General features: G+C 38.9%; 1 protein-coding gene across 1 annotated transcript in view; it reads right to left on the reverse strand.

Moving 5' to 3' along the window:
• LOC149195630 (2-isopropylmalate synthase A-like) overlaps positions 1–26795 on the reverse strand; it is a 265845-nt gene that overhangs the window by 100587 nt on the left and 138463 nt on the right. The gene's annotated exons all lie outside the window — the stretch shown is intronic.

Below are 26795 nucleotides of genomic sequence, written 5' to 3' on the forward strand. Positions count from 1 at the left end.
TCAAACTTCTTTTGGGAACATTGAGAACAGTGACAGTAGCTATAGTGGAAGTGAGCCACAAGATGCACAAGAAGAAGTTGAAAGCGGTCACAAGGGGGCAAGATATCAGAATAGGCATGGTGTATATTCTGGAGGCCCACCAAGAGAGCTAGAAAAAATTGCAAAGGGGACATTTAATCCTCTAAAACCACTTCTAATCTATGCAACCAGACTGCCGAAAAAAAATCCAAAAGTTGGTGGTGGCTCACGTGATTGGGTCTGCAATATTTGTGGGCATCACTTTGTTGGCAGCTATACCAGGGTGAAGCAACACATTTTGGCTATTACAGGTAAAGGAGTCAATATGTGTCCCTCAAAGAACCTGAATTCAGCTCAAAGAGAGCAACTTTGGAGGCCAGAAATGGTAGCCACTAGAAAAGAATTGTTTTCTAGCAGACATGTTGATCCATCCACAAATATTCCTCCATCCAGTGCTTCATCAAAAAAGACAAAGGTTTCTACTGGTGCATCTCGTTCTTGTGCAATGGGTGGTACAGTGTCTGGGATGTACAACATTCTAGATCGAGATGACACAGATGATGCAATTGGCAAATTTCTTTTTGCCAATGGAATTCCCTTCCATGTTGTTCGTTCTCCTTATTACAAGGAAATGGTCCAAGCAATTGCAAAAATAGGGCCTTCATATGTACCACCCGGAGAACATAAACTGCGAACAACAATTTTAAATAGACAAGTGTCCAAAATTAATGTGCAGAAAGAGAGAACAAGACAAACATGGTTGAGGTTTGGTTGCTCTATTGTTATGGATGGATGGACTGACAACCGAAAATGCCCACTAATCAACATCATAGTGACATCTTCAGTGGGTCTTTTCTTTCTTAAAGCTATTAACTGTTCTGGAAAGCGGAAGGATGCATCTTTCCAATTTGAGCTTCTTCGAGAAGCTATAGAGGATGTTGGGCCTAATAGTGTGGTGCAGGTTGTGACAGATGCAGCAGCAGTTTCTAGATCAGCTGGGTTATTGATTCAAAACAAGTATCAACATATTTTTTGGACACCTTGTTGTGTGCACGCACTCAATAATGCATTGAAGAACATTGGCAAGATTCAGTGGATATCAGACACAATATTCATATGACATTAGATAATGATATTCATATCAATGATCATGCTTTGCAGCTTTTCAATTCAAACCCAATTGTCATAGCGGACTCAATTAATAAATTATATTTTATATTTATAAGGTTTTAAGACCCTGACGCCCCCCCATGTTTTCTAAAAATTGGTGGGGAGCTTTTGCATAGGCTACTCTTGCGTATCCTCTCCCCCTCGTCCCGAAACCTTGGTGGAACATTGCATAATAATTTGACCTTCCCGAGGGGCTTTGAAAGAATATTTGTGACATATTCATCAGTCCCAATGTGAAGGAGCCTTATTTCTCCCCGTTGTACCATATCCCAAATAAAGTGGTACATGATATCAATATGCTTGGAGCAGTCATGAAACATGGGATTCTCAGAAAGATGAATCCCACTTTGGTTGTCGCAGTAGATCGCGGTGGTATCCAGCACATGCCCAAACAGCTCACTAAAGATCTTCCTCAACTAAATAGCTTCACAAGAGGCCATATTAGCAGCAATATATTCGACCTCGGCGGTGCTCAAAGCAATTGATTTATGCTTCCTGCTCATCCAAGATATCGAAGCAAAACCTAGTGAGAAACAACATCTCGATGTGCCCTTACGATCCACCACAATGCCAACCCAGTGAGCATCAAAATAACCATGGAGCCTCAAATTCCCAGCAATTTTTCTTAGTCCATAGGTGATAGTGCCCCGGAGATATCACAAGAGATTCTTGGTCGCAGTCCAATGTCTGTGATGAGGCTCGACCATAAATTGACTCAATGTATTCACTGCAAAGCATATATCCGTACAGGAGTTCACCAAGAACATCAAGGCCCCCACAAGTTGATGATACTCAGAAGGATTTCCCAAATCGGCCCCAACAGCACTTCCGCATAACTTCTTGAAGTTAAGTTCCATCGGAGTAGTCACGGACTTACAATCCACCATCCCAAATCTTTCAAGTAGCTTCACAATGTATTTTCCTTGGGAAAGGAAATTCTTACCTGGATTTTGCCAAACCTCCAAGCTTAGCAAGTAGTACATCAATCCTAGGTCCTACATCTCGAATTCAGAAGCCAACTCCCTCTTGAATTGATAAATAAGAGGGTTTGCACATGTCAGAAAGAGATCGTCCACATAAAGTACCAAGATAAGAGATCTACCATTTTCAACCTTGAAATAAAGGTTCGGATTAACTTCACTTCTTGTAAAACCAAGCTTCATCAGATAGCTATCGATCCTCTCATACCAAGCCAGGGGAGCTTGCTTCAAAGTTCAACCCATAGAGGGCTTTCTTCAACTTGCATACATGTGTCTTTCGATCTAGAACTTCGAACCCCTTGGGTTGTTCTACATAGACTTCCTCAACTGAACCATGCAAGAAGGTGGTCTTGACATCCATTTGATGTAAATTCCATCTTTAAGAGATAGCAAGGGAAATGATCGAACCGATGGTGGTATATCGGGCAACTGGTGCAAATATCTCATCATAGTCCACACATTCCTTTTGAGAGAAGCCTCAAGCAACAAACCTAGCCTTGAACTTTTCAGCACTTCCATCAACTCCATGCTTGATCTTGTAGAGCCATTTCGAGGTGACAATAGATTTTTCAATATTCCACCAAGACTTAGGGACAGGGAGACGCAGGTGCAGGGAGATGCACAAAGGGGACGTGTGGGAGTACCCTCAAATTTTAGGGAAATTTAGGGAGGACGAGGGGATGTCGGGGTATATAATTTTTTTTCCTTTTTAATATATATATATATATATCAAATTCATATTCTATAATGAAAACATAAATACAATAATACATACATATTTGAATTAAATAATGAAATACATTGATCCATACTCATCATCCTTACTAATACATACATGATTCATCCATAGACCACGAGATTTAATAATGAAATACTCTGATCCATATTCATTATTCATTATTCACCATTCTAGAACCTACATTGATTTAAAAATTAAATCCATCATTCTAGATTCTAAATTGATTTGAAATTTAAATTCATCATTCATCATTCTAGAATCTAATTAGTACTAAGAAAAATAGACTATAATAGATATTACATGATCCATCCATAGACCACGAGATCCAATAATGAAATACTCTGATCCATATTCATTATTCATTATTCACCATTCTAGAATCTACATTGATTTAAAAATTAAATTCATCATTCTAGATTCTATATTGATTTGAAATTTAGATTCATCAATCATCATTCTAGAATCTAATTAGTACTAAGAAAAATAGACTATAATAGATATTGAAATCTAAATTCTGGAATAGTAAATTGATATAGCTAAAACTCAAAAACAGTGGAGTGATGAGTCTAAAGGTCAATTTAAAATACACAGAGGGCTTGGTGCTCTTGATTAAATACTAATTCCATACCCTTGTACATGACAAAATGCAATGGAAACATTGCAATCCGTCGAACCCTGAATTTCTGAAAAACTATTAAGTCTGCTGGATTTTGAGTGGTTCCAATGAGATCGGAACCACTCTCAAATATCCTGAGTCATTTCATGGTAATGTTAAAAATTTAAGTAAAATGATGAAAATGAAAGATAAAGGAGAATGTCACTTTTACTAAAAATGCATAGCATTAGTAGGGAAATATGGTCAAATACTAGGTTTTCCCTGTCATAAATCATTGTTTACAAGCAAATTTAAGGGGGGACGCATAGCCCATTTTGAGGGGGGATGCCCAAGCGTCCCCCTTTTGGGTAGTCGCATCCCGAACACTGGGTAAACGTGCCCCCCTGCGTCTCCCCGCGTCTCCCCAAATGGGGGACGTGCGGAAACGTTTCCCCAAACGTCCCCCTGTCCCAGGTGCGTGGGGTGTGAAAGGTGCATGCACCCAACCCTGGGGGACGCATCCCCGTGGAACACTGGATTTTTCCTTGGGTCTAGGACCACATCCCAGACATCATTCTTCATAATCGACTCATACTCTTCGTTCATAGCATCCTTCCAAACTTGGTGCTTCACAACTTCTTCGAATGTGCAAAGCTCAGTTTGAACAAGAGTGATCATGGCAGCTAAGTACCCTTGGTACCTATTTGGCTTATTACTTTCACGAAATGTCTCCTTGGTGCAATATGTCTCTCAGCATCTTCGAGAGTGTCCCTAAGCCATGGGGGTCTCCCTTTTTAGGAGGAGAGCTCATGGGGAGGTGGATCAGTGGGATCCATCGGTCCTTCAGCATCGAACATTGGCTCAGCCTATGGTTCTCCCTGCTTTTTTGTATCTTCTTTTTTGTTCTTCCTTGGAATAGAAAGGTTCCTAATCTTCCTAAAGGCAGCATCTTCATCGAAGGTGACATCATGACTTATTTCCACTTCTCTTTGACCAGGCACATAGATTCTTTATACCTTTAAAGTTTCACTATAGCCCACAAATGTTCCTTTCTTCCCAGATGCATCCAATTTGCTTCTCTTTTCTTTTGGCGCATGAAAATACATGGGGATACCAAAAATTCTAATGTGAGAAACATCAAGTTTCTTACCAATGAAAACTTCTTGGGGAATTTTGGAGTCCAATGCTTGATGAGGGCATCTATTTTGAACATACACGATAGTGTTGGCAGCTTCTCCCCATAGGAACTTTGAAAGGCTTTGATCATGAAGCATGGCACAGGTGGCTTCTATAATGGAACGATTCTTTCTTTCAGCAACTCCATTTTTCTCTACAGTAGAAGTCTCCCTCTTAATGCCAGCGTCTCTACAATAGTCATTGAACTCATTTGATTCATATTCAGTTCCATTATCGATCCTCAATATTTTGATCTTCTTCCTTGCTTGATTTTCGACCAAGGCTTTGAAAGAGCGGAACCATGTGAACACTTTGTCCTTCTTCTTCAAGAAATAGATCCAAGTTTTGTGAGAGAAGTCATGCACAAAGATAGCATAATATAAATATCCTCCCAAAGATTTCACGGGCAACATACCAGATAGATCAAAATGAACCAATTGCAAAATATCGGTCATCTAGCTATCACTTGAGGGGAATGGTCCCCTTGTATGTTTTCCTTCGGCACATCCCTAACAAACACCTTCATGTTCTACTTTAAATTCGGGCATACCTGTCACCATCTTCCTTGCATCGGGTAGGGATTTATAATGAATATGAGCAAACCTTCGGTGCCATAATTCGAATTAAAGAGATATGTCACAAGACATAGCTCCCAATGAACTTCCTCCAACTTGATATAGGTTGTCAACCCTGAATCCAGGAGTAAATGCTTCTTTGAAATTTATTTTCCATACACGTACCTTCCCATCAATGGATGCCACCTTGAATCCTTTGTCCTCCATCGCCAAGATAGATACTAGGTTATTCTATAGATCGGGTACATATAGTACTTCTCGTAGATGAATGGTGTTGCCTTAATTCAATTGAAGAGTAACATTCCCAACTCTTTTCACGAGATAGGTGGCATTGTCTCCAAAAATGATTTCAAAATTTGTATCCTTTTCTATCAGATTTGAAAGAGCTTACTTATACCCAGTGAAGTGCCTTGAGGCACCACTATCAATCAACCAATTTCCCAAGGTATCCGGAGGGGAGGCAATAGAGAAGGCAGAGATAAGATAAAAATATTTTTGCTTGTTATCTACAACATTAGATTCATCATACCTGGAGTTTCTTGATCTTTTGGGAGGTCGACCATTTCCATGTTGAGTAGCGGGAGCATTCCTTTTTCCATTGTTGTTGAACTTGTCATTCCTTTGATTGTTGTTGCCCCTGAAATTGTTGTGGTTGGTGTTGTTATCATCCCGAGGTGTATCCCTTTTATTAGGACACTCCCTAGCACAGTGGCCAAACCTGTTACAAATGAAGCATCTACCCTTTCTTCCATCTTTGAATCTCGGTCTTCCTTGACATTTTTTCTTTGAACCTGCATTGTTCTTTTTAGCATGAGTGAAGAATGCAGTAGGATCATTCCTATTTGAAGGCATGTCTCTCTCTATGATCCTTGTTTCTTCTTGAGCATGTCTCTCTCTATCATCCTTGTTTCTTCTTGAGTACATCTAGTCAACAATTCATCAAAACCTGGAATTCGGTCATTGTTGAGGATAGTAGTGTTGAACACATCCCATTCACGAGAGAGACCTCCAAGGGCAATGAGAGTGAGCTCCCTGTTAGCAATAACTTCTCCAATTGATAAAAGATCATTTTTTATTTCAGTGATCCTCATGAAGTAGGATTAGATATCTTCTCCTCTTCCCTTCTTTATGACCTTCAACTTGTTCTTCAGAAAGAGGACTTGGTTTGCATTGCTAGCTTTAAACATGTTAACCAACTTGTCATGCATCTCCTTAGATGTGCCCAGATCGGAGATGTAAGCAACTAAATGCTTATTAATAGAATCTCTAATGATCTTCTTAGCTTTGCCTTCACTTTTCTTGTACTCTCTTAGCGAAAGTCGTCCATTTGAATGAGGTTCAGCAATCTTTCCCTACACATAGTCCATAGCATCATGCTCTTCCAAAGTCGAGTCAAGAGACAACTTCCATGCATGATAATCAGACTTATCATTGACCTTGTCATCAGATTTGAAGTTGGATGAGGAAGCCATTGAATCTTGTCCTTGACCAACAAATCTCAATGATTGTTTTTCTCACTCTTACTTGGGTTTTGTCTTCACCTCAACTCTGATACCATGTTAATGTTAGATAATAATGGTATGTTTTATGCTTTAGAGCAAATTTACTTCAATTTTGTTTATAAGCCCAACATCAAATTCCATATTAGCAATCACATTAACATTGATAGTAAATGCAAATAGAACATAAACAATAAGAAGACAAGCCAAGACAAGAGGACACAATATTTGGCAGATGATAGGGAAAAACCCCAATGTGGGGAAAACCCTTTGATCAAATCTTCTTATTATTCTTCAAAAGTTCAGCACAGAGAGAGAGTACAATATGCAAAAATTACTTGCCCAATCACGATAAAATAGTCCAGTTAAACTATAGCCAACAAGATGTCCTAACCAGAAAGTCACCGATGGTCAAACTAGCAAAAAAAGTCATCCAAATGAGCTCAATCAAACCCAGTCAACTCAGCCTCCAAAGACAGTTTGAATCAGCCCAAAACAGTCCTGAGATTCTCGGTCAAACTTGGTCAACACAGAGTCAACGCTGCAGTCAACGGCCCTGCGGTCAACACTGGTTAAACAGTTAAAAATTCCTTGATTTCTGTACCAAAAGATGCGGCCTAAGGAAATTGAATTTCCTGCCTGAAAAACGTAGTCAAATGAGTGAGTTTGACTCTCAATCGATGTTGGTCAACGTCCCTATAATTTGCCCAAAACAGATTTTGAAATTTTTGGCCTGTAATTTCAGTCAACCCAAGTCAATGCCTAGAGAAGAAGATGCTCTTGTTTGTTGTACGAACCAATGAGAAGAAGAGAGAGAAAGATGTGTGTTGTGGTGTGTCCAAATGAGGAAAATGCCTCTTCTATTTATACACAACATTAAGGGTGAAGAGACATGTCTGTTGGGCTTCATGAGCCTACATTAGACTTTTGGCTGACATTGACAATTTGTCCATAGAAAAAATAAATTCATAATTCCATTTCTACTTGTCAGAATGAGATGATCTTTCGATCAATCTTGCACCTCTTGGAAAGAGGAATCCAATAAAAATATGATCTCCATCATATGAGTTGTCCATGGTGGATGTTGGCCCTAGTTTCCAATTTTAACATGTTCACACTTGAAGAGCCTCCACATAGATGTATGGATTGTGAAACACTAAGCCAACAAGTTAGGTCATTGGCAAGATTGATGATGTACCCCAGTGGATCTAAGACACCCCCATGCTAGCCTTGTACCTACATGATAAGTGTATCCTTGTTCCAAATCCCAAATGAGGATGGTGGTCACTTGAGACACTTTGCGAGAGTTGGCACACCTCTTTTTGATGCGTACATCATGCCTTAAGGTTGCCACGTCACCCATGCAAATATTAGGAAGATGAATTAGGGCTTCTTGATGATGATATCTTAGATGAGGAGATGGGGCTTGGAGATGCACCCATTCACTTTGAGCACTTTTGGACCCATTTGCCACTTTGCTTGATGGAGATGCTCATTAAATGACGATGACATCATGTTGGAGAACAAATTCTCCCACACATGTGGAGAAAATATGTCTTTCTATTATCGTTGATCATTATGTAAAGGTAGCTTTAGGTCAGTTTGTGACCCTATTAGCCTTGTTGGACGCTGCAAGCAAACTTTTAGGGCTTTAATTTGTAAAGTAAGAAAATTTGACTTGGCTACCCTCATATATCCTTTGAATCATTTTCACACACACTCATTATTTCTCTCTTGAAAGACTGTGCACTAGTAATCCTTTTCTTCTGGAAGCAATGGTTAAGTAGAGTGTGAATTGGCTTGAGGAGGATAAGTTTTGCATGGCGATGCTTTCTTCAGATTCATGAAGTGATGCTTGCTTGAATAGTGTACGTTTAATGTTACTTCCTTCCACTTTGCATGAAATTTCTAAAATTAGGGTTTGACATCTGCCATATTAAAAAGTGCAATATCTTTTATGAACTCTTGTTTCTATTTATTTATGCAAATTTTATCATCAAGTGACCATCAAAAGGAGTAGATTTGCCCCTTTTGATCTTAAATATCCATAAAGAAGAAAGTCACTAGGGTTTCTAAGGTAAAATGAATTTTTCTTTCAACCCGCTCTCCAAGGTCCTTCTATCTTGACCTCACCATATGTAAAGATATATTTAGGTCAGTTTGTGACCCTATTAGCTTTGTTGGACGCTTCAAATAAACTTTTAGGGCTTTAACTTGTAAATTAAGAAAATTTGACTTGGTTACCCTCGTATATCCTTTGAATCGTTTTCACACACACTCATTATTTCTCTCTTGAAAGACAGTGCACTAGTAATCCTTCATTTCTTCTGGAAGCAATGGCTAAGTAGAGTGTGAATTGTCTTGAGGAGGATATGTTTTGCATGGAGATGCTTTCTTCAGATTGATGAAGTGATGCTTGCTTTAATAGTGTACATTTAATCTTATTTCCTTCCACTTTGCATGAAATTTCTAAAATTAGGGTTTGACATATGCCATATTAAAAAGCACAATATCTTTTATGAACTCTTGTTTCTATTTATTTATGCAAATTTTATCATCAAGTGGCCAAGTAGAGTGTGAATTGTCTTGAGGAGGATATGTTTTGCATGGAGATGCTTTCTTCAGATTGATGAAGTGATGCTTGCTTTAATAGTGTACATTTAATCTTATTTCCTTCCACTTTGCATGAAATTTCAAAAATTAGGGTTTGACATATGCCATATTAAAAAGCACAATATCTTTTATGAACTCTTGTTTCTATTTATTTATGCAAATTTTATCATCAAGTGGCCATCAAAAGGACTAGATTTGCCCCTTTTGATTTTAAATATCCATAAAGAAGAAAGTCACTAGGGTTTTGAAAGTGAACTGAATTTTTCTTTCAACCCGCTCTCCAAGGTCCTTCTATCTTCACCTCACCATATTGACTCCATTGCCCAATGGATTGAAGGCACTAGTCTTGGTGTGTCAATCAACCTTAATTTTCCTTTTTCTATTATTTCATAGTAACTAGGGTTAGGGTTTCGTTAAATATGCATTTTATAGCATTTATTTACATATATGTCACTGTCCATAAGGTAGGCATTGTGAAATTTTCCTTGAAATGCAACAACTAGAAATTATTCTTCTAACTGGTTAATTATTAAGCAGTCTACTTGTTATGGCAAACAACGAATAATTCGCACTGGAATTTCTTCACCATTAAAATCACTGCGGAAATAAAAATTACGGAACTGAGAAATATAGAGCACACACACAAAAGTATGACAGTTATTTTTGGACAATTTTCCCCTGAAAAACACAATTCGGAAAAACATGAGAAGCATATGAGGGTTTTATTATTATGCAACAATGAAATTCTGAGTACAATCTATGGATACCCAAACTGGCAATCCAATCTAAGAGAAATACTGGCAAAATCAACTGAGGGAAATTTACCCTCCTCCACAAGCAATCTCAGCTCAGTCTGGCCACTCAAACTGGCTAACTCAGACCCCTCTGCGCAGCTTTTGCGCAAGCCTTACACAGTCACCCACACGCTCTACCTAGATATGCCTCTAACTAGTTGTTCGCTGCTCTTGAAACAATTTTTTCGCCCTCTGGAAAATTATTCCAACCTCCAATAACTAAATCCTCCTCCTGCTCAACAAAATTGAACTACCTTATCGAGGCTACCTCACACTCCTAGAGAAATAACTCGACCTCCTCTCCTCATTCTCTGGAACAAAAATCCTTCTCCGGAATCACTATCTCTACCCCTTCGTGTTCCTTCTGGCTCGAACTCTCTTCCTCTGCTCCACCTCTGAAGTTGGATAGCTCAATCTGCCAAGGAACTCACACTACCAGTGTGTCTATCTCCAACCCCATCGACCTCCTCTTATAATCTCCCATTAGCTCACAAACGACTAAGATCATCTCTGAGTCGATCCATGTGAGTTTCTAAAGAATTCTCACATTTCTCAATCAATTCACATTATTTAATAGATTTCCCTATGTTAGACTTAGGAATTTTTTAATTATCAATCAATTAATTTAATTGGGTTGTCTCTAGGCAGAATTTCCAAAAAGGATTTTCGGGTTATGGAGATTTCATGTGTTTTAGCCTCTCCACAAAGTTGTCCACTAGAACACTTGTCCGATGCTACAAAAATCAATAGGCATTGCATCTATTAATGTTCAAAAAAGAAAATCTATCATTTCATGCATGTTGTACCCCAAATTTTAGGGTTGACGTCTACGTTATTTGTGTTGTTTTGGGCATTTTCAAAAATCAAAAACAACTTGTTAACCTATCCCTTTTTTGCCTCCTTGAATAGCTTCAAGCCTTTGTTGATATTGTAGAAATTTGTAGGCCCAACATGGTTTCAAGTTTTAGGAATCACATCAAATTTAATGGTCATCCCATCATGGTTTTATGTTGTTGTTTTTAAACATGAATATATTCAAAAATCATGAAACACATAAGCCTACTCTACTTAAACTTTTTGCTAGGTATAACACAACCCACAATTTAATACAAATATTTTTGGACCAAAGACCCTAAAAAAACCCTGAAGGGAAAACCAATGACGAGAGAGATATTTGTATTACTTTCAGAGAAATTATTACAACATTTAATGATAGTAAGCACAATGTACGTATCTCCCTGAATTCAAGCTTAGAATTCCTTGGAAATTGTGTTATAGATGCTCCTCGATTTTTGTGCCATCTTGCTCAGAAATTTGTGCCAACTTTAGTCTTACAACATTAAATGTCGTTGTTAGTCCCCTCGAATCTCATGCTAAAATAACCCCTCAAATTTATGCCCAGACTTTCTAGAATTTTGTGCTATTGTAGCAAAGATAACAACTTTGTCAACCCCTTGAAATCACACCTAGAACTTCTCAAAATATTTGTCGTAGTACCTCGAATTTTATGCCTAAGATTTGTTGCTCTAACAACACAATAGCAGCGCTACAAATTCTCAATCTTTGTGCCTGAATCACTCAAAAAATCATGTAGCTTCAGTGTACAATCACTGCCCTCAAAACTCACGCTAGTACAATGGCAATCCGCTAGAGGGTACCTTGAAATTTGTAATGTTTGTCCCCTACTCCTAACTTGCATAACTCTCCTTCCTCTACTAACTTTTTCCTCTCAGCCTCCTTTTCTCCTTCTCTCTAATTCTCATGAAGAATATGTTCAGATGGTGCCTTCTCCCCTTTCCATTTTCCCTTTTGTTCTCTCATTGCGAACAGAAACCTAACCCTAATATCTAATGGTTGAGATTAGATCTTCGCCAATTAGATCAAGGGTGGAAATCTAATCTCTCATTGACCCACGAGACCCTTTTTCCCCTTAGTCCCCTTTTCATTACTTACTCAAAAGGTACTATATGACTTTATCTTTATAAAGTAGTCAATTTATGACTTTATTTCTCTTAAAGTCACTTTATGACTTTATTTCTCTTAGAGTAACTTTATGACTTTATACCTTATAAACTCACTTTAACTTTATTCCTCATAAAGTTGAGTAAAGGGGGTCACATTAGGAGACTCATTCCTAGGCTAGACACCAAGCCTTAGGAACACTTGTCCTCGGTACTCATTTTCTAACAAATATTACCCCTTATAGGCTATTTTATTTGTTGTTATATGGTATTGCATGTAGTAACTGTACATTTCTTTAAAACCCTGATTTCTAATAAAATTTATTTAATTGATGGTAGGAGGTGGAAAAGCCAACTTGAACTTCTACTGACCTTATCTGTGTTGATGTGACTAGCACCAGAAAGTCCTCTACATTTGCTTGTTGTCTTAGCATGTGGAAGACATCATTTGCCTCTCCTAGTGATTTATGTCTTATTTACAAAATTTAACTTGGGAAAAGTACAATTACTAAAGTAATGTAATTATTGTGGACTATTGGGTTATTGTGGACAAATAACTAAAGTACAATAATTATTGTGGACTATTGGGTTATTTTCTAAGGATAACTAATTTGATTATTTAACTAACTTAGAAATAATCTCAAACATTGATCTTCAAGACGTTTTTAGAAGGAATCTTCAAGATTTTTCTTGAAGGAATCTTCAAGATGTTTCTAGAAGGAATCTTCAAGATGTTTCTAAAAGAAAGATTCAATATGTTTCTAGAGGGGAGATTGGGGTTAGAGATTTGGACTCTGAAGATTATAAATGGAGGCTAGTGATGGAGGTGAAGACATGGCGAAGAGAACAAGTCTATGGGATCGAATCATCACGAGAGAGAGTGATTCTCTTTGCATTGTGAATGGCTCAATACAACAAAGAGCACAAGTGTGTGAGTGAGTCATCACGAGAGTGATTATCTCTACAATGTGAGTAGCTCAGTAAGCAGGGCGTAGAGAAGGAGAAGAGCGAGTGGGTTCGTGCAAATCCAAGAGGGTCGAGTTGTCGAAACGAGATCGAGTTTCTCTAGAGGAGACCAAGTTGTTTTCGTATTAGGGCTTTTCTAGTGCACATTAGTGGCAGGGCACAAATTGAGTTGGTAAAGGGCACAAATCTGATTGTTGGAGGTCGATTTCTTCAGAGCCATTTCATCTAGAGGCAAATTTCCTTTAGGCAATTTTTCAGGGTCGAATTCATTCTAAGGGAGCCAAGTTGCAGGGTCTAGATTGTACTTTTCCTTATATCTCTGGGTCGAGAAACCCAAATTTCCAGATAATGAAATGATGGAGAATTATATGTGGGTTAATTAATTTTGCATTGTGCTATTGATTTCTCCAGTTTATTTATGTTGCATATTCTAATTTTAGAAGTTAAAAATACCAACGATTTTATTCTTCGGTGAGTCAATTATTATTTGGGTAAACAAATAATAAACTGAGGATAAATTAAATTGTCGTGATAAAATAAATCTGGCTGGTATTAGAAATTTACCTTGGATCAGAGCAGTCTAGAAGACTAAAAGAGAGATCTGAGATCACAAGAGTTTGCAACAAAAAGTTCTCCTTTTTGCAGTAACAGAATTATTTCTAAACATTTTGCAGTTCGGTTTTGTGGTCATGATTGATTTGCGAAGATGGCATCCCTAAACAGTTTGAGATATGAAGACAAGTTGGATGGGGTATCAAAGTTCAGCCCCTGGAAGGAGCGAATTACCTGGATTCTAAAGATGAATGATCATTGGGATTTAGTAAGCAGAGGTTTGCAAGTTCCTTCAAATCCAATGCAAGCAACAAAACATAGAACCAAGGATATGAAAGCGACTGGAGGTCAGCTTTACGGGAGGAGAGGCAGATCTTGGGCAGAAGGGGATCGATTTCAACAATAAGCTGGTGATCGGTAGGAGGGAGAAAGATCTCTGTCTGTTGAGAGGGTTGTCGGAGAAGCCTCTCATCCATGAGACTGACAGCAGAGCAAGATTTGGCATAGGAGGATGGGACACCTACACTACAGAGCTCTTCAAATGGTGCAGAGGATGTTTAATGGTTTTCTAGAGATACGGGTGGAGCGAGGTGCAGCGTGTAAAGGTTGTGCACTTGGAAGGAGGGCCAAGAATGTGTATGCTCATAGTGAGACTAGGTCTAAGGGTGTGCTAGACTTGGTGCATTCTGATATACATGATCCTATGTTTGAGATGTCGATCACAAGATCTTTATATTTTGCGACGTTCATATATGATTATTCCACGAAAACTTGGATCTACTTTCTGAAGAGCAAGAATGAGGTCTTCGATCGGTTTTGGAAGTTCAAGGCTCTTGTGGTGAACTAGACAAGGAAGAAAATTAAGGTGCTAAGGTCATATAATGGGGGTGATTACACCTCCAACGAGTTCCTAGACTTTTGCATACATGCGGGAATCAAGAAGGAGCTAACAGTACCTTACAGCGCTCAGCAGAATGGGGTTACCGAGAGGAAAAATAGGACCATCATGGAGATAGCGAGGGCAATGAACTATGATTAGGAGTTGCCTATGATTTTGTGGTCAGAGCCCTGCAATACAACAGTGTATGTGCAAAACCGGAGACCTCACAAGGTGTTGGAGGACGTGACTCCTGAGGAGTTGTTTACAAGAGTTAAATTGGATGTGAATCACTTGCACGTATTCAATAGTCCAATTTATATCCATGTGCCTACAAAGAAGAGGCCTAAATTGGAGCCCTTATTTTACAGGGGTGTGCTTGTTGGCTACAGTGAGGTATCGAAGGCCTACCAAGTTTACTTTACAGGATAGAGAAAGGTGATCTTGAGTCGGGATGTCAGATTTGATGAGGACAAGACACTCAGGAAATCTCATGAGTGAGAGCCAACAGCGGTAGAGGAGGAGGAGCAAGAGGCTCGTAAGGCTGAGAGCACTAGTAGGGACACAATTAGCAGATTCGGAGGATGAGCTAGATATTCCTTCCAATTCTACTAGGAGGAGGCTAAGATAGGCTGAATAGACATTGACGTACATTGAGGAACATTTGCACGCACCTAGTAGCACTTTCAAGTAAAGTAGACCACCAACCAGATATTCCAGTTATTTGCCACTATCAAGCAGCGTCTACGAGTATAAGCCATCCACTATTGAGGAGGCTAATAGTGGAGGCTATATATGAGCAGGTCTGGAGAGATGCCATGATAAAGGAGTATAGCTCCATCATGAGCTATGATGTTGTTGGAAATACTAAGAGCGGGGTGAATCAGTATTTGTCAGGCCAGGCAGTAACTCCATGGGGCAGAAAATAATTGACTGTATTATTCCATCAGGTAAGTCCTCATTATATACATGAGGGAGAGACTGTTCAGTTCGTCTCCCGATGACTGTTCATATTCCTATCTATCTATTTACAATAATTCACCCAATCACAAGGATTAGGTGTCAACATTCCCCCCCTTAATCTGAAGGGATGTTGGTGAGTCCAAGCATCATTCTAAATCGTTCAAGCTTTTCCCTTCCAAGCGCTTTGGTGAAGATGTCTGCAATTTGCTCATTTGTGGAACAATGACGGAGATGGATTGTTTTGGCCTCAACATGATGTTGAATCAGATGATATTTAGTATTGATGTGCTTCGTTCGATCATGGAACTTTGGGTTCTTGGCCAACTTTATTGCAGAGGTATTGTCAATCATGAGTGGAGTTGATTGTACTTGTTTTACTGCAAATCTTCAAGAATTTTCCTGAGCCACACAATTTCTTTTGTTGCTTCAGCTGCTGCCACGTATTCTGCTTCTGTTGTGGAATCTGCTAGAATTGATTGTTTGCATGATCTCCAGGAGACAGCTCCTGATCCAAGACTCATAGCATATCCTGAAGTAGATACTCCAGTTTCTTTGTCTCCATCGAACTCTGAATCAGAGTATCCAATCAAGCTAAAGTCGTCCGCCTATGTATACTTGATTCCAAAGTCTTGAGTTCCCTTCAAGTACCTTAGAACTTTTCTTGCAGCAGACCAATGTCCCTCACAAGGCTTTTGCATAACCCTGGAGAGGATTCCAACAGCAAATGAAATGTCTCGTCTGGTAGTAGTTAGGTAGTTGAGACTTCCTACAAGCTGTCTATACTTTGTCGCATCCTCAAATTCCTTTCCTTCAATAGATGTGAGCTTTAAGTTTTGTTCCATTGGAATGGTAAGAGGATTGCACTCTGTCATGCCAAACCTGTTCAACAAATCTCCAATGTATTTCTTTTGAGAAAGAAATATGGACTTTGGACGTTGGGTTACTTCAATGCCAAGATAGTAATGAACATAGCCCAAATCAGTCATTTCAAAACTTTTCCCCAATTCCTTCTTTATGGATGCAATGTAGCTTTCATTGTTCCCTGTCATTAAAAGATCATCTATATATACCACAAGATATACAACTGTTTTGCCAACTTTCTTGACAGATAAAGTTGCATCATCAAGATCAAAATGATTGAAATTGAGTTTCAAAAGATGCTCAGTTATTTTTTCATACCAGGCTCGCGGTGCTTGTTTGAGGCCATACAAGGACTTCACAAGTTTGCATATTTTATGTTCATGTCCTTTCACAGCAAATCCTTCAAGTTGGGACATAAACACATTCTCTTTTAGATCTCCATTCAAGAAAGCAGTTTTTACATCCATTTGATGGACTTTCCAACCGTTCTGAGCCGCTAGTGCAAAGAGTGTCCGGATGGTAGCCCATTTTGCTGTGGGGGCAAAAGTCTCCTCATAATCGACCCCTTCCTTCTGTGCAAAACCTTTTGCCACAAGCCTAGCTTTGTGCTTGTCAAGTGAGCCATCAGCTTTATACTTGTTCTTGTAGACCCACTTGCAACCAATTGGTTTGGTTCCAAATGGAGGATCAACCAGCTTCCAAGTGTCGTTCTTTATGAGGGCATCATACTCCTTTTGCATTGCTTCTTTCCATTCATCATGAGAAGTAGCTTCTTTGAAGGAAGTTGGTTCAAAATCTGTAGACAAGTTCAATTCACAATCATAAGAAACATCCATATCAACAGGTGAATTAGAGTCATCTACATCACCTCCATTTTGCCGATTTGAATTTCTGGTTCATGTCTTTCCAACTTCATCAGGATGAACACTTTCAAGTGTCTTTGTCAGCCACTTTGGGGGACCTTTCTCAGATGATTCAGGCTGCTCCGTTGATTGAGTTAGGACTAAGTCAAGATTGAGTCTCCCAATTCTATGGGAGAGTGTTCTTCAGAAGAAGATTCCACATGTTGATCTAGTATAGGAATCCCCCCTTCAAGATGCGGAATCTGATTATCAAATTCTTGAAATGATTTTGCTTTTAAGAATCTATCCAAGCGATCAAGTTGCCGCTCAACAACATTGTCAGTTTTGGATGTTTCAAGGAAAATTACATCTCTAGATACAACAAATTTCTTATTTGCTTCATCATAGAGGCCATATGCTTTAGAGGTGTTTGAATACCCAGGAAGATACACTTACGACTTCTAGCACCAAGTTTAGAGGTGTTTGAATACCCAGGAAGATACACTTACGACTTCTAGCACCAAGTTTATTTCTATGTACCTTTGGTATCAAAGCATAACAGGTGGAACCAAAGACCCTGAGATGTTTTACCGAAGGAACATGTCCATACCACATTTCATATGGAGTCTTGTTTCTTATAGCATTACATGGACATCTATTCTTTATACATGCAGCACATAGAACAACATCAGCCCAAAACATTATCTTTACATTTTTGAAGAAGAGCATGGATCGTACCATATTTAAGATTGTCCTATTCATTCTTTCAGCTACACCATTCTGTTGGGGATTATAAGGCACAGTTGTTTGATGTTTGATCCCATGTTGGCGAAGATAATTTTCAAATTCATTTGATGTGTATTCTTTTCCATTATCAGTGCGAATAGACCCAATATGAGATTGTGCATCATTTTCAATCCATTTATGAAAATTCTTGAATGTTTGAAAAGCATCAGATTTGTTCTTCAATAAATAAACCCAACACATTCTGGTGTAGTCATCAATAAATGTCATGATATATTTATTTCCATTTGCAGAAGGAACAGGCATTGGACCACATAAATCTGAATGAATGAGTTCAAGTTTTCTATGTGCTCTTGAATGTGAATCATGAAAACACTGTTTGCTATGCTTTCCTAGAACGCAAGCATCACATTGCTTAAGTTTCCTAGGAATTGTAGGCAAACCAACAACACCATTTTTCTTCAACAAGCGGAGACTGTCATAGTTCAAATGACCAAATCTAGCATTCCATAATAAACTTGATGGAAGTATACCTTCTTCATGATGACAATTGTATGAGAAATGTTGTGCATGACCAGAGGTTCCTTGTAGCTTGAGAAGCATTTCTTCTTCTATTCCCCTCATGACAAGTGAGTGGTCAGATGCTTTTCTTACCTCAAGCTTGCCATCAAACATATGAATGGAGTGACCTTGCTGGCAGATGTGGACCAGGGACAGCAAGTTTCTCTTTAGTTGTGGGAGATATAGAACATGATTCAGAAGAAAGTCTGGAAGACCAAGCAGTTTAAGCCTGATTGTGCGAAGCCCTGATGGCTTGATTTTTGATTGATCTGCAAAGTATATTGCTCCATCAACATTGTCAGTGAAATCTTCAAAAAAATCTTTTCTATGAGTCATGTGACAGGTTGCTCTTGAATCAAGCAACCAATCATTTTTCCAAGAAGTAAGTGAAGCATTAAACAAATCCTCATTTACTACAATATTACATTGTGCCTCAACATAATGAGTGGATTCAAGTGCTTTACCTTTGTCTGTATCATCAGTTTTACCTTTCTGTTGGTTTCTTTTCAGCTCAATTTTGTCCCATGGTAGCTTGCATGTAGAGGCATCATGTGATCCATTTCTTTTGCAGCGAATACAGTGTAAATTTGCGTTTTCTCCTTGAGAATGTCTGCCCCTCCTGCCTCTGAAATATCTTCCTCTTCCTCTTCGACCACCTCTTCCTCTTGTAGAATCTTGAGCAAGATGCTTTTCTTTATGAGCAAGGCACACAGTCTCTTCAGAAGATTCAGGGGTTGTCTTCTTTCCAAAAGCTTTCTCTCTTTCAGCAAACTTTTTCACAAGAGAGTCAAAAGTTATATCTTTGAGATTTCCATTTGCTTGCAATGACTCAAGATAATTGGAGTAAGTAGGATAAAGTGCCTTGAGAAAAGCGATAAGAGGAATATCCAAATCAACCTTAGTGGATTTGATATCATGCATTATAGATTTTACTTCAGATGCAAGAGCAAGAGGATCATTATTTTGCAGTTCAAGAATGAAGAGTTTAATCATGAGTTGGACAACTTCAAATGCAAAATGTGAGTCATAGAGTTATTTCAGCTTTTGTAAAGCTTCAAAGGCAGTTGAATATGATGAAATATGGCGACTCACATCTTCATTTACAGATGTTGTGATTAATGCATAAGCTTTGTTGTTCTTGTTTTCCCAAATGACGAGCTCTTTGTCTAAGGTAGGTTGTACTGGGTCATTGTCTCCTTCTCCGACACACACTCATTTACACAACTCATTGAAAATGAGGGTGTGTTTTATCATCCGGGACCATTCAGGATAGTTCTCCTTGCCAGTGAGAACTATTCCCACCATGGATATGATTGAATGCATTCTGTAAAAAAAACTTCTGCTAATAGAAAAATACTTCTACCAATATACAGTAAAATTGTACTCAAAAGAGCATTCTCAAAAGATTTCAAATCTCTTCCTCATATACCAATATGTACGTCAATACCTCACGCTACAACTTTATGCAACATATTTTCTCCAAACTTATTTTCTTCAAATCCCTCCAATGTTTGATATAAAAGCATCCAGCATTTCATTCAAATATTACGTATTACATATCACTTCAACGTTTTAAATGTAATATACGCCCATTACATTTACATATTACATATCACTTCAACGCTTTAAATGTAATATACGCCCATTACATTTACATATTACATATCACTTCAACGCTTTAAATGTAATATACGCCCATTACAAAATATTACATATTTCACTTCAACGTTTTATATGCTCTAATGGTAATATTACATATTACATTACCATACAATGAAACACGCAGGCGTGATGATTTCCCACGGGTGAGGAGCAGCGGTGCGTGGTCTCTTAAGATTGTGTAGTGGCAGGGCTTCTTCCGTCGGGAGCTCGGCCTCTTTGGATGCGCCTTATCTCGATTAGCCACACAACAATGGCGTTCAGACGCAAGTCTCCAGGTAGAAGGATTAAGCAAAGGGAACAGCAATGGTCGCAGGAATCGAAAAATACAGCGGTTCTTTACACAGGTAAAAACAGAATAGTAGTTCGTCAAACGAGGAGACCCTCGAAATCTTTATTAACATCTCTCAGGCGACGCCAGAAGGATTATGCAATTGCAGCGTTTCTAGAGCCAACGTATACACTTTCAAAACAGCGTGATAGCGTTTCAAAACAGCCATAGTACAAGCGCTGGTTAAAACGCAAGACCTCTGCGCAGTTTTGAACAGTCAAGGAGACACACAACACATGGAAGTCTGTTGCAGCAGGGTCGAGGTGGACATAGCAGCGTATGAGCGTATGGGAGCCAAACGCAGCAGAGTAACGTAGCAGCAGTCAATGGTGTAGGTAGGCTCGACAGAAAATGTCAGGGAACTGACACCAACGAATATATGGGCAGCGTATTGTATGGAGCAGGGCACAGGTAATGGAATATTGAGCAGAGCGCAGGTAATGGAATATGGAGCAGAGCACAGGCAGTACAGGCACTCAGTCAGACAAGGGAGTTACAAGGCACAAGAGCTAAAAAAGGAGCTGGCTCTGATACCATGTCAGGCTAGGCAGTAACTCCATGGGGCAAAAAAATAATTGACTGTATTATTCCATCAGGTAAGTCCTCATTATATACATGAGGGAGAGACTGTTCAGTTCATCTCCCGATGACTGTTCATATTCCTATCTATCTATTTACAATAATTCGCCCAATCACAAGGATTAGGTGTCAACAGTATTTCACTTCAAATAGTTAATTTTTTTATCTCCAGAGCATTAAATAACATTAACATCAAATCAAAACATAAACCAACAACACCACTCAACAACGCACAACATCAAAAGTAGTACACAAGAGATCTTTTAGGTGGAAACCCTTCCGGGAGAAAAACCATTGAATGCTTTTAATATAGGTCTTTAAAGATTACATCAACAAGAATCTACAACTTCTGAAATACTATAGCAACAACTAGGAGGCTCGAACCCCTTGATTTATCAACTCCAACTAAAAGGATGCTCCAACACCCTGGTTTACCATCTCCAACCCCCTGGTTTTATCAACTTCAACTAAAAGGATGCTCTGACACCTTGGTTTACCAGCTACAACCCCCTAGTTTTATCAGCTCTAACACCATGCACGCTGCAACTTGCCCTAGCACCACCTTGCCACCCTTAAGTGTTCTTAGGCTCTAACATGAAGGAGACTCTATTCTCCACCTTGCACCACCATGCCACCCTAAAGTGTTCACAAGCTCCAACCTAAAGGAGACTCCACTCTCCACCTTGCATCACCCTGCCACCCTACTCAGTAAGTCACCACTTGCTCTGAAGACTCTGACCTTCAATTCACCACAATGGACCATGTTTCATATATTTCCAGATTCGATCCACCTCTACTCAATATCAACATAAAATCAATATGTTGACTTGTCAAACAGTGATACAAGCACGAGGTCATCAACAACAACTACTCATCAAAAGATCAAACCCTCGCTGAACAATCCAAAATTACTCAATCTTTTTTGCTCACCACATAGCTCAACATTTATATTTGATGACAAACCCTTACAGCATAGAAACAAGAACTCATTGTATCCCAATGTCACTGAACTGCCTCTATTACTAAGTCAAGTCTTGCTATCACAATACCTGACATTGTATTGTTGCAAATACTAATGCACAATCCGATGTGCCACAAGTCTATAATATGCCCAGTCGTACGTTGTTTCAACTGTTGTCTTAGAAAACACAACATCATACAAGCCCTCTCTTTGATATCTCAAACCCTATCTTCCTCATATTAGCAATACACTATTCAACAACACTCTTTTATCCACACACGATGGCAACAAAATTCATTCAACATTCACTCTGACATAACGCTAATTACAATCTTTGTCCTTTGTCTCAAAACTCACTTTCTACTTAGTGATGAGATGAAACCATAGTTGAGTGCACTCAACACATACTCATTTTCAATCTGCATTCTACAAACTTATATTCATGCTCTTTCTACTCACCAGAATGTTGAAAATTGGATGTTCTATGCTAAAATAATTACTTAAAATAAAGCTTCTTCCAACTACAAATTCAGTTAAACAATTGTAGATAAAACATATGCCATATAAACCATATGCAAAGTAGAAGACAACGAAGAACACAGAGACACAAAAATTTAGGTCCAATGACTAGGGAAACACCCACAAGGGGAAAACCCAACAAAATTCTTCTTCTATTAGAAATCAATTGTTTCGCAGAGAAATAGAATACAATGAGAGAATGAAGGAGTTCACCCAAATCTGAAGAAGATCTTTGATAGTTGCAATTGATGCAAACACTAAATCACTTTGGCTCGCCAAGTTCTGCTCTTACTCTCCAAGTATCTCTCTCACTTTGTCAATCCTTCCCTAGTCTCTCCAACACTCTCTTTCACAAGTTTGAAGTCTCCTTTCGCAATGCACAAATGAGTAAGAGTGAAGATGAGAGACACATATATAAAGGAGGAGCAAGGAGTTCGAGCCATGAAGGAGAGGAGTATCTCAAATGCTTTGAGGGGGAGTTACATATGCCATTTACGGAGGAACACATGCCTTTGTAACTCATGTCATTAAAGAGGTACGCTTGTTTCTATAACTTATGCCATAAAGGAGGTGTGTTTGCCTTTGTATCTCATTCCATGAAAAGGAGTACACATGCCTTCAAGGAGAGAGTGTAACTTATGCATTGAAGAGTGCATATGAGGAATCTTTTATGACAAGACTTTAATGTAAGAGTGCTATGACGAGTCTTTAATGCGCAGAAGAGAGTGTAAGACGAGTGAAACGAATCCATTAAGTGAGAGAGAGTGAGAGGGGTACGAGTGCCATCAAGAAGAGAAAGAGATATAAGTGGCATGATTGAGTGCCAAGTAGGAAAGATGACATGTATTTCTATGTTGATAATAATATTATAGTATCATAAGTATAATAATAATATTGATCATGGAAATCCGGAGAAGGAGGCAGGAGATACGCAACGACCAGGGTGACCATAGCGAGCAGGGTTTGATTCTAATGGAGGGCGGCAGGGGAGGGAGCTCGGCTCCCTCCTACAAAGATGCAGTGGCCAGCAGAAGTAAATCACCAGCTGAAACTAGTAAAGGCGATATGAACAATAGTAACAGGGGCATTGAAAAAGACACAGATGGGACCAGAGCAAAAGAAAACAGCAGCACAAAGGACAAAGAGGAAGAAGACAAAAGTCTGGGCTCAAGAGACAAAACTCAGAAAGGACCTTGCAAACCAAAAGCAAAAATCACTCCTCGAGTAATATTAAATGATCCTGCTCTGCAGGAGCACAGGGAACACATGGGAACCTACGCCATTATCTGTAAATTTATGGGACTATGGCCCACAGAAAAGGCTTTACAGACATGGATCAAGTATCATTGGAAACCCAAAGGAAGCATTGACTTACATCTAGGGTCAAAAGGATTCTTCACAGTAGTGTTCTCAAACATCGAAGATAAAGACAAAATATTCGAAGGAGGTCCCTATTTTTTTGCTGCGGCAGGTCTCTATATGAGACCTTGGAGGATGAACTTTGTCCCAGAGAGGGAGACTTTCTCTTCGGTTCCTGTGTGGGTAAGGCTCTACTCTTTACCTCTTGACTACTGGCAAACTGAATCGTTGGCTGCCATTGGCAATAAACTAGGACGCTTTGTCAAAGCTTCTGAAGCCACAAGAAGAGGAAAATACACCTCCTTTGCTAGGATATGTGTGGAAATGGATCTATCAGGAGCACTTCCGGATGAAGTCATCCTGGAAGTTCACGATGAGGAGTGGGTGCAGACGGTAGACTACGAACATATCCCCTTCAGATGCCGAAGATGCCATGAACATGGGCATTTACTAAGAGACTGCCCTCTCAGCAAAGAAGATAACAAAGAAAAACCTAATACAATGAAGGATACTGAAAGCTTCCAGAAAGTGGCTAGCAGAGGAAGGGGAGGAAAAAAGGGGCCAAAACAACAACACACTGAGGGGCGAAAGGGTAGTCAGAATAAGTTTCAAGTGCTAGAAGAGCCTGAAGAAAGCACAAGAGAGATTCAACATCAGGAGGAAGATGCTAAGGAAAAAGAAAAAAAAGAGGATACAAATCTTTCTCCAGATATTGACTCTCAAAAAGAAGCCATGAGAAGTGAAACAGAAATGGAAACGGACCAGGAAATGACCCAAAGTGAAACAGATCTGGAAGATCATGAACTACAAGAAATCCTTGACAAGGAAAACTTGGATCTAGAAGGATTCCTGAGGCAAGGAACCAAAGGAGGAATAGAATCTCTGCCTCAAGAAGAATGCAACAGGATACATCAGCTGTTTTTATGGAAGACTCAGGAACGAGGACTGGAGAAAGGTACAAACATCCACAAACAGGAGCACAGAGGAGTGAAAACCATGAAATTAATTCCAGGATTAGCCACTAGAAATCGAGGCAAGAAGAGAGGCAGAAAATGGAGTGCGGAAAGCTAATGATAGATTCAGGTAAGATGAAAGATCTAACCAGTTACTCCTTTACAAATCTTTAATTATGAAGTTCATATCATGGAATATCAGAGGTCTAGGTAGTAAAAGAAAACAGAGAATGCTAAGTAATAGAATAAAACTAGCAATGTCGGACATAATATTTATTCAAGAAACAAAATGCTCCATTCAGAAAATAAAAGAAATCCATAACAAATGGCTCAGTAAATTTGAGTTTCTAGAAGTCAAAGCAGAGAAAACAGCGGGAGGCATTCTCACCCTTTGGAACCCCCAAAAAATCAGCATTGTAGATGCAGAGGCGACAAGAAACTACTTATCAACTATCATTCAACCTATGGGAATGTCAGAGACCTTTCTGGTTATGAATGTATACGGTCCTCAAAAAATTGATGAGAAGCTTAGATTTCTGAACTTCCTGGCAGATCTCAAAAGCAGACATGAGGAAATCCCTTGGGTCATTGGAGGAGAATTTAATATGATTAAATCTCTTTCGGAAAAAAAAGGAGGCACCAGAATCCTTAGTAGAGACTCAGTAGGATTCCATTCTTTCACAGAAGACATGAAAATGGTTGACTCTGAAATGCATAACGGTCTTTTTACTTGGAACAACAAAAGAGGAGGCAATGCTCAGGTTGCCTCCAAATTAGACAGATTTTTGATCTCCGAGAAGCTGATGCTCACAAATTCAGAAATATCTACAAGTATTCTCCCATTTGGAGGCTCGGATCACTGGCCGATTCAATTAGAAATCAAGGGAATTGATGCTCCCAGAAACAGACCCTTCAGATTTGAGAATATTTGGCTCTCTCACCCAGACTTCATCAGCAACATTGAAAAATGGTGGTCCAAAGATCTTCAGGTTCAGGGCTCCAAAATGTTCCTCCTCCATAAAAGACTAAAGCACATAAAAATCAAACTCAAAGAATGGAACAAGAAGGATTTTGGTAACATTTTTGTAAACAAAAAATCAGTAGAGATCAAACTGCAGGAACTACACCAAGCAATGATCACAGATGGTTTTGATAAAACCAAAAGTGAGCAAGCTGAAAAACTCAACCTAGATTGGGAGAATTTATGCAAACAGGAGGAAATCTTTTGGAGACAAAAGTCAAGAGTGCAATGGCTCAAAGAAGGCGAGTGAAACACTAGTTTTTTCCACCGTTCCACCATTGCCAATAGAACGCACAATAGAATTTCCTCAATACTGAATGTTGATGGGGAGCTTCAGACCTCTCACAAGAATATTGAAGGTGTGTTGGTTCAATATTTCAGAGGCATCACAAATGAAAATAATCCAGACAGAGACCAACACATCAAGGAAATTATAAAGAATATTCCTAGGATGGTGTCAAAAGAAGATAACTTTAACCCTATGTTGCCAGGAAACGTGGGTTCGGCGACGGGAACAGGGACAGGGACGGGGATGGCATTTTTGGAAACAAGGTGCGTGGGTTCATCGGGTAATATAATAATATTAAATTTTAATAATTATATTTTATAAATTATAAATTTATAAATTATAAATTTATAATTAATAATATATATGAAATTTGAATTTGTATATTTTTTCAACTTTAAACAAGAAAACTTTAATGATAATCATTTAAACATGCACATCATTGAACATTCAACATTGACATTGAAATTTCAAAATTTATCACCAAAAAACTGTTCATTGTTTACATATTAACATGAATCATGATATGGGACAGATTTTGTCACACACAGCTGATTGAGATACACTAGCCAAGTTTCCTACAAACTCAGGAGTACGCTCAAAAATCCTAAAGTATTCTGAGTTCTCAAAGACCATTTTAA

This window comes from Pinus tabuliformis, chromosome 2_2 (assembly GCF_031772625.1).
Source record: "Pinus tabuliformis cultivar Carrire ecotype Pingquan chromosome 2_2, CPIR1, whole genome shotgun sequence".
NCBI classification, from domain to species: domain Eukaryota; kingdom Viridiplantae; phylum Streptophyta; class Pinopsida; order Pinales; family Pinaceae; genus Pinus; species Pinus tabuliformis.